The following is a 17,986-nucleotide window of genomic DNA, read 5'->3' as shown; positions in this document are numbered from 1 at the left end:
ACCCTTATGAACTTATGGCTTAGAGCCTGTTGTCCTTGAAATTTCAGGATTGTTGAGTCTCACTGCATTTCACCTTTACCCTCAGAGCTCGTAGACAGAACTAGGATTCCCTTTCAACAGTTTCTGATTCAGGCACAATTATTATTGGTGGTGTGTTATCTCCTTCCCGCCCCCATCAGAGTTCTTGATGGGAGGGAAGTCATCCTGGGGTGGGTTCCAGATTGAAATGCTAATTCCACCTGTGGTCCAGTGGAAAGAGCTTTGGTTTCAAGAGGACCTGGTTTCAAATCCCACCTCAAACCCATGCTGCCTGTGACAACTTGGCAAGCCACAGCCTTCCTCTGTGGGTCTCAGTTTCTTCATCTGTAAAATGATGGAGTTGGACTAAATGGTCTCTGCTGTCCCTTCTGGCTCTAGCTCTATGGTTCTATGATAATGTGACATGATAGTAAGGTAGGTATACATCATTCAAAAATATGTATACACTATCTTAGATTTCCTTTAGGGCCTGTCTAAATGATGGACTAACTCACAGTGTTTGTTAAATGATGCTGCATGGAAATCACATCTGAATTAGAAAAAAGACACTAACATTCTCCTCACCTCCTTCACCTTTCTCCTGTTCATTTAATTATTTTAATCCAAACTGATCAGAGCAAAGTGTATAGCACATGAGTGCCATTCCATGTGGAAAAGCAGGACAGAACATGCTGTCCATTAAACTCATAATCCTTCTATGAAATAATGGAGAACTTCTCATCATCCCTGGTGTGTGAGCAGAGGTTGCCAAGGCTCTGTGGTGTTTCCACTCCTACAGGAACAAATGCTGGAAATGCTTCATTTTTCAAAGGCATTCTTATGCCACAATGAATGCTGAACAGTCTTCTCTTGTTGACTAGTCTAACTTGCCCTGGGACTAATTGTTTTTGGAGACTTCATTGTTCTTTAACCTCTTTTGGCTGTGTGGGTGTTCCCAACACTGCACTACCAGAATGGCATTTTAATGGTGGATTGTTATTTAAACAGCTTGAAATTAGATCTGGGAAGTCTGATTCTTTGGTGTTTTACTTAGGCAAATTGGATAAATAAGGCCAGACTTGGCCATGGTACAAATTTCCTTCAAGCTTTAGATGCTTAATAATGCATTAAACAAAATTGGCGGGGGGATGCACATTTTCTTTTTTGCCAATCTTTTGTAGACTTCCCTTATTCCTATAGCTCTAACAAGCAAATTGGGGTGAACAAGAACATAGGTTTAGCATAGTCACACTGTACATGCCACCATATGTGTACACATTTGCATTCCAGCTTGATGTGCATTTTCTATGATCTCTCAAAAATGACCTGATCGACAGTTGAAACGGACAGATGCTTGGTTGCCCATGGCTAGAATAAAACACATGCACAATACACATACACACACATACACACACAGGTGTATATTATATACTCACAGATATACAATATATGCATGTAAGTGCACATGTGCATACATCATATAGGCATATGTGAGTGTGTGTATGTGTGTATGCATATCCAAATGGGAGTACACTGAGGGTCTGTGAATGAGTAGGGGGAACTCTGGGTGTGGGAAATGCCTACCACCATTGCAGATTCTTACCTAAGTCTAACAGTAGAAATGACCCTAAGGTATTGAATAAGGTACTGAGGTTACATGACTTGCTCAGGGTCACTTAGCTAGTATCAGAGGCAGAATTTGAGCTCTATGATATGTTTCATCTATAATAGACCTATCCAGATTAGACATACACACATGCATAGATTATATGTATTTACCCAGTCTGGACTTCTTATTTCACCAGTGTGAAGAACTTCTGGTATAAAATCTCCTTTCTCATTTGCAGATGAACAACTTGTCTCAGACTCATAGTCTCAGAGAGTTACTTGGAAGAGTAAGAGATTAAGTGCTTTGCCTGTAGCCATACAGCTGGTATGTGTCAGAGATGGGACTTGAAGCCAGGTCGTCTTGATTCCAAGGTTGGAAATGCAACAGGGCTCAACAGGCTTCCAAAAGGGGATAAGTTGTCTCACATGAATAATCTCCCTGGAGATAGCTGAAAGTGACAGAAATACCCTGCTCCATTTCTCACAATTAATAATATAAATTTTATACTCATCCAAGAATGGGAGTGGAGGGAGGTTGAATGGACAAAGGGAAAACAAAACATTTATTAGGTGTCTACTATGTGTCAAGCACTGTACTGAGCGCAGGGGACACAGAAAAAAACAAGAGAGTTTTAATTGAGACAGAACACATAAGAGTTCAGTTATGGGGTGGCTAGAAAGGGCCATATCTCCCAAGGATGCCATGGCAGAACAGATGGCAAGAACCAGAGATTCTTAGGGTGAACCACTAGGTTACATGACAATACCCAGAGATCTGGAGGGAACAGCAGTAGGCTCTTGATGGTAAGGCCCAGAAGTTAAGGGCCAGGGGACTTTGGGCTTGGGTAGCAGGGTAGATGGGAAGGTCTAGTGGTCCTCCATCTCACTGGAAGCCTTGTAGTTGGTGTCTCCCAGTTCATCCAAGTAGTGTAAACAGGAATATTGTTCTTTGTGTTGACATTCCTAGATGGCGTTTAGGAGGCCACGGGTCTTTTGGGAAAGGTGAAGGGAAGCAAGGGGAAAGGATGAGGACAATTGTTGCCTTGTCCCTTCTCTAAAATCCATGGTTAGAGATTAGGAGCACTCGATCATGCCATTTTAAAGGGCTCATATTAACCTCTACAAAGAATTTAGTAAACATAATTTGTTTCTAAGTAAGTATCACCACCAACCCAATGAATTTTTCGAAACAGGAATAGAATGTGAATTCACTGAAGTTAATGCTGTGATTTTGGTTCTTACTAGGTCAGCAAAGGATACTCATTTGTCTCTTGAAGATAAGCTTGATTTTTTGTCTGTCTCTGTCTCTGTCTTCTCTGACTCTCTTCCTCTCTCTGTCTCTATCTGTTTCTGTCTCCTCTTTCTCTCTCTCTCTCTCTCTCTCTCTCTCTCTCTCTCTCTCTCTCTCTCTCTCTGTTTCTCTGTCTCTATATCCTCTCTCTATCTCTCTATGTGTGTGTCTCTGTCTCTGCCTTTCTCTTATCTATCTAGGTTTGTCTAGTGTTAAGAACTGAATGTCTTGTTGCTGGTGTACACACACACACACACACACACACACAACACCCAAATAGCCTGACTCAAACCTCATTTCTTGGTGGTGGTATTTGGATACAGGTCCTTGCTGAAAGACCTGTTGGTCACCCTCTGTATCTTACCCAGAATTTCACAGATCATCTCAGCTAGCAATGACGTAGTGCTTTAAGATTTGCAAAGCACTTCACATACATTATCTCTATATACCAGCTGTGTGACTCTAAGCAAGTCACTGAACTGATCAGTGCCTTAATCAATTCTCTAAGACCATCAGTTGTGCTGCAGTTGCCAATCTGCATTTGTCTGATTTGATCCTCACACAACCCTATGAAGCAGGTGCTATTATTATCCATATTTTATAGGTGAAGAACTGACGCTGAAATAATTTAAGTGGCTTGGCCAGGGTCACAGATAATTAGTGACAGAGGTAGGATTAGAATTCAGGTCTTCCTGACTCCATGTTCAACACTATCTAATACATCACTTCCACATATTCTAGAACTCCAAGGATCTATCATTTTTCCAGTGTTGCGATTCTTTCCCCTGGTGCAGATACAGTTCACCCAAGGCTCAGCAGTTCTTCAGGTGTGGCTGTTTTAAAAAATGTGGCTCCCTCATTCTCTGGGGATGGAGCCCCGTCTTGGTTGCCAAGGGCAGTCCTCTGACTATGCACAGTCAGTTGATGGTAGGAGGGCCATATCTGAAGTCTTTTCAGTTTTGTAGGCTTGCCAGAGGTTATGCTTTGCTGATATCCTATAGCTTTATTGACCTCACACCCTGGGAGCCAGGATCAATGCCCCACCATAATGATACAAGACTTGAGTGGGGGACCTGGTTACATAGAAGGCAATAAGTAAATAGACATAGTTGTAAGGACTGACCTATGAGTTCCTTGTTATGGGGAACTCCCAGGTAGGGAAATTCCCTCTGCCAATGCAGATTGGCAACTTCAGCACAACTGATGGTCTTAGAGAGTTGATTAAGGCACTGATCAGTTCAACGACTTGCTTAGAGTCACACAGCTGGTATATAGAAGAAGTGAGACAGAATCTAGATCCTCCTGGCTTCAAGGCTGTTTTTCAACTAAAAAAATATGGATTAATCTTTTCAGAAGAAATAATGATGATGTGAGTAGCTAATATTTATATAGCATTTAAAGGTTTGCAAACACTTTACATATGTTATCTTATTTGGATAGTGCTATTATCATTCCCATTTTACAAATGGGGAAACTGAGGCTGAGAGAGGTTAAGTGATTTGTCCATGGTCACACAGCTGGTCAATGTCTGAGACAGGATGGTGAATGAAGAAAAGGGGAAGAATCCTGAACTGTGTGACCAGGGGCAAGTCACAACCTCTCTCAGCCTCCCTTTTCTCATTTGTGAAATGAGATTTCTGGACTTGATGGCCTCTTCATGTCCCATTCAACCCTAAATCTATGAGCCTCACTGATCACTTGCCAAATCACCATTTCCTTGCAATAAATAGTATTGCTTCACAGAGAAGTAAAGCTATTCCAATCCATTCAGGCTGGGACATTTAATTCTATAAAATCTTTTATAGCTTCTAGCAGGAAATAACCCCCTAACTACCTTTTTGGCTTCTGTTTTTATTATGTGTCTCATATAATCTAAAGTACTGTAGCTTATTTTTTTTTTAACTTGGGAGAACTAAAGCTGTTTCTTTTTATTATAGTATAGAAACCTCTTCTTACCCTTCATCCTAACAGCAGCACCACTTTTCACCCTCAACTACCACCTTATATTTTGAATAGGAAACTGATTTTGTTGTATGCTCAGCTCTATAGTTGTAAATATTCCCAGCTGGATAGGAAATCCAGAGGCCAAAACTTCTTCAGAGATGGGATTTCCATTCGGTTGCCAATAACAAATATAAAACTTAATGTTCATTCAATTATGATTATCCAGGGAAAACCAACCAGCAATGAAGGAACTTTAAAAATGTGGCCAATCACAAATCCAATATCCTCCTTTCAATTACCCACTTCATTACTAAGAGGTAATTATTTCCTGAGTTGTCAGATTTTAGAGGAAAGTCCTAGGGGGTAATTCCCTGATAATTGGGAAATTAAATGTTAATATCCAATGTGGATTAGGAAAGAATGTTTTATGAGGAACACTTCAGAATCCTGTATTGAATTGCCTGATTTTGGATACTTCATCAGTCTTCCATTGAGTCCTTTATAAAGGCAGTTAAATTAATAATGCAGTGTTATCAGAGAAAATTTGTATCCTTTCCCCATGTGGTGGTGGTGGTGGTGGTGGTGGGGGTAGTTGCAGATAAGAAAGGGGAAGTCATCTTTGCCAAAAGCCAATTGACCAATTTCACAGTCTTGCCTGGGGCTGACTCAGGGATTTTCAGACTACAGAGCAAATCCCTTTACTGCACTAATACCTTCCTAGACTTTTAAGTATAGCACATTTTAAGAAAAGATTTAGGGGCTGAGCATGATGATGCATTCTTGTAATACCTGCTACTGGGAAGGCTGAGGCTGGTGGATTGCCTGAGCTCAGGAGTCCTAGCAGCAAATTGGACATTCCTACTAAGTACAGTACCAATATAGGGAGCCTCCAGGAGTCAGGGCACTAGGCTGCCCAAGGAGAGGTGAAACAATCCAAGGCAGAAGGTGTTGGTGCTGATTAACAGTGGGACCAGGCTGTGCTTCTGTCCTGGGTGAGGTAAGAACTTGGCTGTTCAGTTGCGTTAGTCACGTCTGACTCTTTGTGACCCCATTGGGGGTTTTCTTGGTAAAGATACTGGAATGGTTTGTCATTTCCTTCTCCAGCTCATTTTATGGATGAGGAAACTGAGACAAACAGGGTTAAATGACTTGCCAGGATCACAGAACTAGTAATTGTTTGAGGCCAGATTTGAACACAGAAAGATGAGTCTTCCTGATTCCAGCCCTAGCTCTCTATACACTGAGCCACTTGGCTGACCGTGAGATAAGGAAACTCAGTCTTTAAGGAAAAAAAAAAGAAAAAGAAAAAGGAAACCAAAGGAAAGAATATAATGGAAAGAAAATTAAAAAGCAACAACAGAAAGTTTAATAGGACTGAGATTATTTCCCATGGAGAAGAAAAGGTGAATGTTGATTTAAGAGAGTATTCAAAATTCATGAAGAGTGTTTATGTATAGAATTCAATTTAACAAATAATGTAGTAAGAGTTTATTATGTGTAAAACAGTATCAGATACTGTGGGGAGACACAAGTTAAATCCCAATACAAGATTTTTACAACATAAGCAATCAATGAATCAGACTTCTATTAAGCACATATGATGTGCCAGCTGTTGTGTTCTGCACTAGAGACACAAATATAGAACTGAGTCTCTTCCCCTAAGGAGCTTACATTCTATTGGAGGTTACAAAATGTACGCATATAAATATGTACAAAATAAGTTTAAGGTAAAGCAGGGGAAGGAAGGGTGGGAGAGAGCTCTAACAACTTGAGCGATCAGGTGCTTGTAGAAGGTGGAGTCTGAGCTGAGCTTTGAAGGAAACAAGGGATTCCAAGAGGCAGAAGCAAGAAGGGAGTGCATTCCAGGGATGGGCCACAACCAGTGCAATATCCTGTCGTGAGAAATGGATTGTCATTTGTGAGGAACAGATTTAAAGCCACTTATGGCTAGATCACAGAGTTCAGGAAGAGGAGTAACATATAACAAGGTTAGAAAAGTAGATAGAGATCAGGCTGTGAAGAGCTTTAATAGTAAAGACTTTATATCTAACCAGAGCAATAGAGAGCCACCGGAATTTATTGTGCAGTAGGGTGACATGGTGAGACTTTAAAGACCACGTTAGCAGCTACGTGGAGGATGGATAGGTGTGGGAAGAGACTTGAGTCAGAGAGAAACCAATTAGGAGTGTATTAGAATTACCCAGGTGAGAGGTGATGAGGACCTGAGCTAAGGTGGAGTCCGTGTGAGTAGAGAGAAGATAGGTGTAAGGGAGGTTATAGAGGCATAAATGACAAGATTTGGCGATTGACTAAGGGGAGAGGAAATACAGGACAATACACATAAGTACAGGATAGTAGGGAAGGGGAAGGGAAGGGAGAAGAGGAAGGGGAAGGGAAATGGAAGGGTTAGGGGAAGAGAAGGGGAAGGGAAGGGGAAGGGGGAGAAGGGAAAGAGAAGGTAAAAGGAAGAAAAAGGGAAGGAAAGGGGAAGAAGGGAAAGGAAGGGAAAGGGAAAGAGAAGGGAAAGGAGAAGGGAAAGAAAGGGAAAGGGAAGGAAAGGGAAAGGAAAGGGGAAGGGGAGAGGGAAGGAGATGGTGAAGGTGAAGGGGAAAGTGAAAGGGGAAGGGAAAGGTCAACACTTAGGCTTAAACTTTAGCCAGAAGAGCTAAATGCTAAGTAGCACTAGGGAGAACTTTCTGATGAAAGAGAGTGATTTAGCATGAACATGCAGTATTTGGGAAGGAACATGGAATTGTCATTCTATTAGCAGCAAGCATGGAGCAGGGGAAGAGATGTGGCCTACACACTGAATTGTTGCAGCTTCTACACATATCTGGGTTAAAGGATGAGTTGTGGATCGATATTAGAGAGCTCCAGCTAGAGAAATGGCCAGACTTTGGCACTATTCACCTTGCAAAGTACAGCCACATAAAGTTCAGAGAGGTAGTGAAGTGATTTGACTGCAGTAATTCAGTTCTTTCTATTTCCCTCTCAGTCTTTGTGTGTGTGTGTGTGTGTGTGTGTGTGTGTGTGTGTGTGTGTGTGTGTGTGTGTGTGAGAGAGAGAGAGAGAGAGAGAGAGAGAGAGAGAGAGAGAGAGAGAGGGAGAGAGAGAGAGAGAGAGAGACAGACAGACAGAAACAGAAAGTTGACTGTCAGTTCTCTGGGAGAGGTGGTCAAGAGTCTGTGTGTGGTCTGTATGATCCAAGCATCTGTGTGTGGAGGCGTGGTTGCTTTGTGTACTAGCACACAATCTAGTCCCAAGTACATGCGCAAATGGATTTGAGAAATAATGGTGGATGACAGATTCAATTCATGGTTGCGTTATCTGATGGCCTACTCCACACATACAAGGAAGTACCATCTTCTGCACATTCTTATATCATAGAAAGGTACTGGAGGTGGGGGATGGGGGGAAAGATAGATCAGTGATCTTGGGTTATTTCAAATTAATATTAAATTACATCTGCCCTTAATTTTTTTCTTCTTTATTTATTAGTATTCTTTCAGGTCTGAAGTCTAAACTTCTTATTTAATGTGTAATTTGAGATCCAATTTCCCTTTTCGGCCTTATCATACCTTTCCTTCATGTACCCCCTTTGCTTGAACGGACTGTATTCTCTGCCTCGAATGCCCTTCCTCTAGCTTTACCTGGCTTTAAAGTCCCTTCTAACTCACAAATTTGTGACCTTCTATAAGACTGTAAGTTTCATGGGGGCAGAGACTATATCTACTCACATTTAGAACTCTCTCAGCACCTACCACAGGACCTTGGACCTAGTATACTTTCAATACATGTTTGCTGAATGAAAGGTGAATGGATAAATGAGTGCATTGAGCGAAGTAAAAATAATAATTATAGCAATAAATAGCTAGCATTTATATAGTGTTTTTTGTGTGCCGGGCACTATTGCTTAGAAAGCCCTTTATAATCATTTCATTTAATCCTTATAACAACCTGGGAGGAAGATGCTATTGTCATCCCCATTTTACATATGAGGCGACTGAGATGAATGGAGGTTACGTGACTTGCCCAGGTCACACAGTTTAGTAAGCATCATATGCTGGATTTGAATGTAGGTTTTCCTTGACTCCATGCCCAATGTTCTATTCACTATGCCACCTAGCTGCCCCAAAGAAGACCTCAAGCCTCTACTGGGTCACAGTGAAGATGACTCTCTTAACAGCTGTGTTACTATATACCTTTTGCAGTAAGACAAGTGACTACACTCTGTAGAAGCTTGGTCTCCTTATTTTGAGAAGATTTGCAGGGATCTGCAACAAAACAAAACAAAAAAGAAAAAAAAAAAGGAAAAAACCAAAACCAAAAAAACCCACAGAAATTGGAAATGATCCCTTTGGTCGTGTCTCCTAGTCTTCTATGACGCTGAAATGCAACTGCAATCCTTCTCTTCATTTGGATCTCTCATGAAAACGAGTTGTTTCCTGGGGCCATCTCAGAAGACCAAATTAGAGTTGGAAAGAAAATAGTCCTAAATATCCCCATATTTACATGCCTTCGTTTCCTAAATGCAAATCTTACTTGATTGAGTCTTCTGTGGCTTGGGGTCCTCCCTCTCCAGTCTTGGTATTTATTACTTTCTGTAAGCATTTCTCAGGGCAGGGTTCTTTTTTTCTGTTTTGAAAAAAATTAGGACCCAAGGATATGAAAGATCATCTTTAATTAAACCTGCAGTCAGTCTCTCTGGAGCTTTGCACAGCTCACTCTCCTCTCTCGTTATAAACCCCAATTAGCAGAATTCTTTCAACTAGCCTCTAGGTTTTCCTTTTGGGTCCACTAATACCCTGGTTGTCTGAAACTGTTTAGGATTCTGCTGCCTGAAGCACTTGTTATCTCTACAAGCTGTGCCCAAGCTGTCTCCAGTTTCCCTGTTTTCCAACTTTTTTTTTTAACCTTGCTCTTCTTTGTGTCTCTGTGTGCTTGTGATAAACTGGCAAGGACTAGAGCCTCAATCCACTTTCTAAACCAAATAAAGTCTTGTCTGACTGATTAACCAACTAAATTCTCCCTCTAATTGCCCTGTCTCCCTCTTCCAACTTTTCTTGTCAACTGCTAGGCCTATTTGTGTCAAGGGCTTTGTCTCATGAAGCACCCTGTCTCCAGGGTGGGTATTGGACAAGAGACTAGTTATCTGAGAATGGGGTGATCTATAGCCATTATTTACAAAGAGCAGTAGAGTCAAGAGCAAACACCCTATGGACCTGATTTGGATGACAGGCCACAGGCACAGGGGAAGATGATGATATACCTTCAAAGGTATTGAGATGTGGTAGCTCTTAGTGAAAGCCTGGAGTGAAAAGTGGCAATGGTCTTGGAGCTGATCTTTGGGTTAAAGACAAGAGCTACTCTATCACAAGCTTTTTATTACAAGGAAAATCCATCCAGGGCTAATTCTGACATGTAGGGCCCAGCCCTGAGTTTTCCTTATGGGGTGACAAATTAAAAAACATGAAAACATTTTATGGAAAAGCCTTTAGATTTAGTGAAAAATATAGCATATTGTTGACAGGTATGGCAAAATCTAAGCTACCCCAGACTACTTAACTTTGTCTCCATCTGATCAGAACTCATTGGCATTAGCATTACCAGTTTGGGGGCGTATTTTTATAAATAGAAGGAGATGTCACAGAGCATGTAATACAGCCCCTTCATTTTACAGATGAGGAAACTGAGACTCAGAGAATGATTTGCCCATAGCAATAAGAACTCACATTTACAAAGTATTTTTGAACATACAAAAAATGTTTTCTTTTCAATGAGCTTGTAGTGTGGGGAGTATAAATATCATTGTTGCATTTGTTTTACATATATTTTACATAAATTTATTTTGTGTGTACATAGATGTGTACACACAATCAGGAAAACAGGAAAACTTGGATTTATGTCTTGTTTCCAACACTTACTGGCTATGTGACTCTGAATGCTTGCTTAACCTTTTGGTGTTTTAGGTAGTTCTCTAAAAATGTAAAGTGTTGAGAAATGGTAGAGGGAGTTTCCTCTCCAGGAAGTTCCCTATACTAGTGAGATCACAAGTTCCTGTCCTAGTCTCTGTCCTTAGCCCCAGCATTTAGCACAAGTGCTAAATAAATAGAGCTATCTGGGGTAGTCTGGATTTTGCCATACCTGTCAACAATGTGCTATATTTTAAACTAAATCTAAAGGCTCTTCCATAAAAGGATAATGTTCTTTTGTTTGTTAATCTATCATCCCACAGGGAAAGCTCCAGGGCTGGACAGTGCATGCCAAAATTAGCCACTGATGGACTTTCCTTATAACAAAAGGCCTGTCATAGAGTGGTTCTTGTCTTTAATCCAAAGACCAGTTCTAAGACCCAAGGCCACTTTTTACTACAGGCTTTCATAAAGAGCTACCAAGCCTCAACACCCCTGTTATCTGTGACTGATAGATTATTCCCATTTTCCAGAAAAGGAAACTGAGACTCATAGAGGTGATTTGTCTAGGGCCACATAGCTTTTGAGTGCTAGTATTTGTATCTGGGCTGGTCGAAGATCTTTCCATTACACTTGTTTCCTCTCATTGTCAACAACATGAAAAAAAAAGCGATTATCTAACTATGGATTATGTGACTATGAATTATCTATGCTCAGTTTTTCATTCCACATGAACTCTTTCCAATTCTGAACACATTTTTGACCATCTTTTCCCATTGCCTAATTAGTATGTGTTTAGGGAATGTGGTACACTAATTTTAATGTTTGAGGAATGTCATTCACTAATTTTAAAAGCATAAGAAAAAATATGAAGGCAAATCAGAGATGAAAATATCACACTCATCTCAAAGCTAGCTTGGATATAAGTCCTTTAAAGGCAAAGACCATGTGTTCAGTCCACAGGTGGAGGTACACACCTATGAACTAAATATTGTTGTATAGATTACCTTCATTAATGTTCTCCATTACTATGGCCATGAGGGAATGGGGTTGATTGTATTAAGATCCCTTGTGTGGTATCCTGTATTAGACTCAATACAAAGCTCTCCTTTTGGTCATCTGTTATGCCATACCTTTCTCTCCTAGCTAGTCTGACTCTTTTATGATTGTAGTACGTACTTTCAATTAAAAGAGTTAAGTCCTCAAAAGCCCAATAAATTATTTATTTCTGTTTCTTTAGATATAATAGAAAACACATTGAACTTGGAGTCATGAAGGAAGGAAGGAAGGAAATAAGCATTTATTAAGTGCCTACTATGTTCCAGGCAGTGTACTAAGCACCTTACAGATATTATCTCATTTAATTCACAACAACCTTGAGAGGTAGGTGCTATTATTATCCTGATTTTACAATTGAGGAAACTGAGGGAGATAAAAGTTAAATGACTTGACGAGGGTCACATAGGTATTCAGTTTCTGAGGTAACATTTGAACTTAGGTCTTCCTGTCTCCAGGACCAGTAGTTTATCCACTGTTATCACATAGCTGTGAAAAGTCCTGGGTTAGAATTCTGTCTGAATAAGTCATTTGACCTCTTGGAGCCCCAGTTTCCTTATCTGAAAAATGGGGATAATAATATTTGCATTGGAAGCCTCATATAAATCTCGTGTCTGTTGTAAACTAAAAGGCACGATATAAATGTTACTGTTATTGAAATACAGAATTTTAAAAGGTTGGGCAGAAATACAGATGATTTTGGTGATCTATATATTACTCAGAAGTTTCTGGTTTTTCTGCAATTCCTATTAAGAATTACACATTTCTCAGTAACAACTTTCAAGCACTGCAATCTTTTGTTGATATACTCTACTTCCTTCTTTCCTTTGCTATTTGAGAACCCACCATAACCGCCTTCTCTTTTATTCCCCACTTAATAGTATTTTATTTTTTTCCAATTACACGTAAAGATAGTTTTCCACATTCACCTTTTTTTTTTTTTTTTTTGCTTTTTGGTGAGGCAATCAGGGTTAAGTGACTTGCCCAGGGTCGAATAGCTAGTAAATGTCAAGCATCTGAGGCTGGATTTGGCCTCAGGTTCTCCTAACTCCAAGGCTGGAACTTTATCTACTGTGCCACCTGGCTGCCCCTCAACATTCACTTTTATAAGATTTTGAGTTCTAAATTTTTTTCTCCCTTCCTCCCTTCCCTCACCCAGACGGCAAGCAATCTGATACAAGCTATACATGTATAATCACATTAAGCATATTTCCATATTAGTCGTGTTGTAAAAGAAGAATCAGAACAAAAGGGAAAAACCAAGAGAAAGAAAAAACACACACAAAAAAGAGAAAATAGTAAGCTTCACCCTCCTTTCAGACTCCATAGTTCCTGGGCATTCCACTAGAGACTTCCCATCAGGTTGCTGCTGAACCTTTAAATTCTTTGAATCCAGTTGGTCAACCAGTATTAATAGGGATTTGCAAAAGCTCACACAACTAATAAGAGGGAGATTCCAAGATCAATATTCTTTCCAGATACAACCCTGCTTCTTCAATAGGATAGGGTTTGAACCTATAGTTTCATTGGAATAGAGGGAATTCCCTCTACATGTGTTTCTATAGCTCCTCTATAACTTAGGAGTCTTATAGAGCTGCCTAGAACAGTAGTGTCAAACTCAAAGCAGGGAGGAATAGCTCACACAATGGTTGATAAATATGAATTTTGAAAAAAGATCTTAATAGGCTGGAAGAGTGAGCCGAAGTTAAAAAGATGAAATTTAATAAGGATAAATGTCATCCTCTTCCCCTCCCCCTGTCCCTCAACCACCTAGGAAGATTCTCTCCCCATTCACATCTACTACTCCAGGTTCAAGGTACTCTGTGGATACGTACTTCTGAACTGTACAATCCACAAGCCTTGTCTAATGCTTTTAATATAAATTGTCAGTCAGAGGACACAAATAGCTCAAAGCAATGGCTTTAACTAAAATGTCATGGTAAGCACAGGTGTGACAAAACATTCCCCCTATAAATGTGGGGCACCCCCCCCAAACACAGAGTTGGTGAGTGGACAGGCACGCACACGATCAAGGCAACCCACAGCTCTTGTACTTCAGGACCCTGTGGCCTTTTTCCATCTTGTGATTTCCTTGGTTCCTTTCAGCCACAAGCTCTGGTGTGCTAGTGCTCCTCCTTGCCCTGGGAATACGACCCAGATCTAGATATGGGCAATGCAACAGAATCCTGCACTCAGTGCCAGCATTGGGACCCCTGTAATCTTTTTCTTTTTTTTTAGTCAATAAGCATTGATTAAATACCTACTATACGCCAGACATTGTGCTAAGCAAATGATAGTCTCAGTTCTCAAGAACCTCAGAATCTAATGGAGGAGACAATAGGAAAACAATGTTTAGTTGTGGGACCCTGGAAAAATCACTCAGCTTTGGTTTCTTCACCTATTAAATGAGGAGATTAGATTCAATGACCTCTTGGGTCCCTTTTAGTTTTTAATTTTTGGATTTTAACCTTTAGCTTTAAATCTATGATTCTGGCAAGTTGAACCCAAGATGGCAGAGTAAAGGCAGGGCCTTCCTTAAACTCTCCCAAGTTGCCTTCCAAACAACTTTAAATGATGCCAAGATGAATTCTAGAGCAGCAGAATCCACAAAATGACAGGGTGAAACAGTTTTCCAGACCAAGATAATTCAGAGGGTCAGGAGGAAAGGTCTGTTCCACCAGGGTGAGAGTAGAGCATGGTCCAGTGCTGGTCAGCCAAGCACCAACACACCAGCAGCAGGCCGTGGGGGTGGTTGTATCAGCAGTGATAGTGGTGGCTTCTGGAGCTCTCAGGCCTCACGCTGGTAAGGGGATTGGACAACTGGTCACAAAAAGATTACAGGACTTGAACCCAGGTCTTCCTGAGTCCCAAGTTCAGTACTCTATCTCCTAAGCCATTCTGCATAAACTACTCCTCAAATAGTTATTGTAAAGCTCCAGTGAGAAAGCATGTGAAAAAAGTTCTACATAAATTAAGCTATTAATCCTCATGGAAGTAACAATACCACTAAGGATTTACAATTCAAAATGTATATACAACATCAAAGTAAACAAATTTGTTAAGGGCTATACATGCAGTTATAGTTTAGAACAACTTCAGTAAATAAATGGTGTTCCACTATTGTGTGCAAACTTGTTAAAACTGCTTTGTACAGCCCTCAGTAGGTGGGCACTCAGTGCTTTCTGATGATTATAATAATTAAGGGAAGAAAAATACTTTCTTAGATAATTTTAAAAGTCTTTTAAAAAATGAAAAATTAAGGTAATCCTGGAAGCGAAGTCAAAAAGCATTTATTAACCTACTCACTTACAATGTGCCAGGCACTGTGCACATTTTCAAAAAACAGCTGAAAAATGACTCATAGGTTATGACTGGGTGAAAATGACGATTTCTAGAAGAAAGAATTTAGGGAGAGAACATCAAAGTTTTGGAGGACAAAGAAAACATGGACAGCAGTTTTGGAAAGAATAAATTGGATTAGTTGAGATTTAAGGTCTTCCATGATCTGGTTCCAACCTAGCTTTCCAGACTGATTTCAAATCGCTTCTCTTCACGATCTCTCTGTTTTAGACAAAATGGCTTATTTATGTGTCCTCAATTGAACTTTGCATCTCCTGCTTCCAAGCATTCACATAAGCAGTCTTTCCCCTGTGCCTGGACTGCAGTGGGGCTTCATCTATACCTTTCAGAATAATTTCCTTCCTTTAGGGTTCATCTCAGGTGGCAGATTCTCTATTAAGATTTCCCTGATTCCTCCAGCTATGATTTTCCCCTCCCATTTCAAATGACTTTGTCTTTATGTAACCATGTACATGATATAGTGTTCCAATAGAATACGTTTATTGAAAGCTGAGATTGTCTTTGTATCCCCAGCACTTAACACAATCCCTAGAACGTGGAAGGTGCTTAATAAATTCTCATCATAAAGTCAACAAGCATTTATTAAGCTCTTACTGCAAGCCAGCACTGCTAAGCTGCTTAGGAGACAAATGGAAGCAAAAATTGCCCTGTGGAGCTTACATTTCAATGGGGCAAAATAACAATAAAGGATGCTAAAGAGAGAAAGTGGTGCCTGCATTGGGGCATGTTGAAGAAAGAAGTCTGAAGAGTCAAGAGTGGGGCCCAAAGAGGAATGAAGGCATGAACAGTGTTGAATTGAGCTGTGTTAGGAATAAGAGGGATGAAGGAGTGAATGTAACCAGCCTAGGGGCCCTTCCTTAAAATGGAAGTTCCATGAGGAAACAACCAATCAGAAGAAAGGGGCTGAAGGATCTCCTAGCATGAGAAGGCTATAGGGATGAAGAGATTTACCAGGGTGAGAAGGCTGCTGGTCCAAGGCAGCATCCAAGGTGAAAAGTCTGCCAGAGAATGGTGGAAAAAGAAGTTGGGAGAGTCAGGACGGCAGTAGATCTCAGAAAAGTATAAAGGGGCAATGTTGAACTGATTTGAGTTAGAAATGCCAAATTCATGGCATAAATCCAAGGTGTATTTGGAAGCATTTTGTTTGTAGAATAAATTCAAGATCTTTTGGGATTGGAACTGGATATATGGGTAAAAAGGTAGCTAGATGTAAACAATGGGAATTTGTGGCTGAGAAAGGGCAATTTAGGATGAGTGCCACTGAGCTTCCTTAAGGATGTGGGAGAGTAGGGCACACTAGCTTAAGACAAAAACTGAGCCCAAATGATAATTGCGAAGTGTCTGCAGCTCATGGGTCAACAGTAAATGGAACCATTACAGTGAGGCTCTGAGGTGAACTCAGGAAAGGGGAATCTTTACTGCCGATCACTCTCTATCATTATAGCCTATGGGGTGTAGGGTGTTCAGGGAAGATGAGTACATTTGGTGTGAGGGTTGCCAAGCCCTTTCCAGGGCTGCTTTCTACCTTCAGTGTCCATCTGATTCACCCAACTCTCACCTATGGCTGCAAGAAGCTGTAGTACTCACAGCACCCACATACTGGTAACTGTTTCAGCTGACTGGCTAAACCAGGTTGAGGGTAACTGAGGGGGCTTAGACCCATCAGTGAATTAAGGGGGTGTCTATCCCAGGCATGTGAAGAATTCCCCTAGTGAAATGGATGGATGAGAACAATTTGTTACTCTGACCATGAAAGTGACTGAAGTAGGCTCTGTGGAGTGCATAGAGCTAGTAACCAAGCTCTGGAAGATGCCAAGGTCATTCACTGAATCCCACACCATCTCCAGTTGTTTTGACTTTTGTCTTGCCGCTGGACTCTGTTGACTCTGGAAGAGAGAGCGAGGCTGACAATTTTATGCACTTCTGCCTTACTTAAATCCAATTTACACACAAGTCAAAAGACATCACTCATACCATTTTACCAACGAACACAGACTACCTGTGATTTTATCAATATCAGGAAATTCCAGGTGAGGAAACTTTTGACCAGTGTAGGTAGTATTAGAGGGTGCTGACCAGAGCACTTGGAGCATTAGATGCTCAAGCAGAGTCAAATAGCCAGTATGTATCAAAAATAGAATTTGAACCCAGGTCTTCCTGGTTTTGCAAATAGCTTTCTAGCCACTATACCACATTTCCTCTCATCCTGTAACAACTGGGGCCACATAGTGAAAAAAGTCAGTAGGCTCCAGCAACATGATAGCACAGTAGATAAGAGTGCTGGACTTGCTGTTACAAAGTCCTGAGTTCAAATCCTTCTTCATAGACTTAATAGCTAGCACTTCACAAATATTATCTCATTTTATCCTCATGACAACCCTGGGAAGTAGTCATTCAGTCAATGAGCGTGTATTAGGTGCCTTCTATATGTCAGGCAGGGCAGCTAGGTGTACATGGATGGAACACTGAGTGGAGAATGTAAACTGAGGCACATGCTCTTTTGAAGAAATTTAGATCTCTCTTCCTCCAAAGGGAAGATGCCCAGGGAATGTAAAGGCCAGTTCTCAAGATCTAAACCCCCCTTTTCCCTAAAGGGAAGAAAACCAGAGGAAGACAATGCCTATGAAATTAAAGAAAGGTTTTATTAAGCAGGGAAGAAAAAAAAACATATAAATGGGTACTATCCAGCCTGTGCTGAATAGAATGCCAAGTAATGGATGGGAAGAGTTTATATACCTTTTAAAGGAATGTAAGGAATCTTGGAGAAAAGGTAGGCTTAGAAAGGAATGAGTCGGTG

The sequence above is a fragment of the Phascolarctos cinereus genome, unplaced genomic scaffold (genome assembly GCF_003287225.1).
Source record: "Phascolarctos cinereus isolate Bilbo 61053 unplaced genomic scaffold, phaCin_HiC Scaffold_5;HRSCAF=322, whole genome shotgun sequence".
Taxonomy (NCBI): Eukaryota; Metazoa; Chordata; class Mammalia; order Diprotodontia; family Phascolarctidae; genus Phascolarctos; species Phascolarctos cinereus.
The sequence above is the reverse complement of the archived record's forward strand: the minus strand, read 5'-3'. Positions refer to the sequence as shown.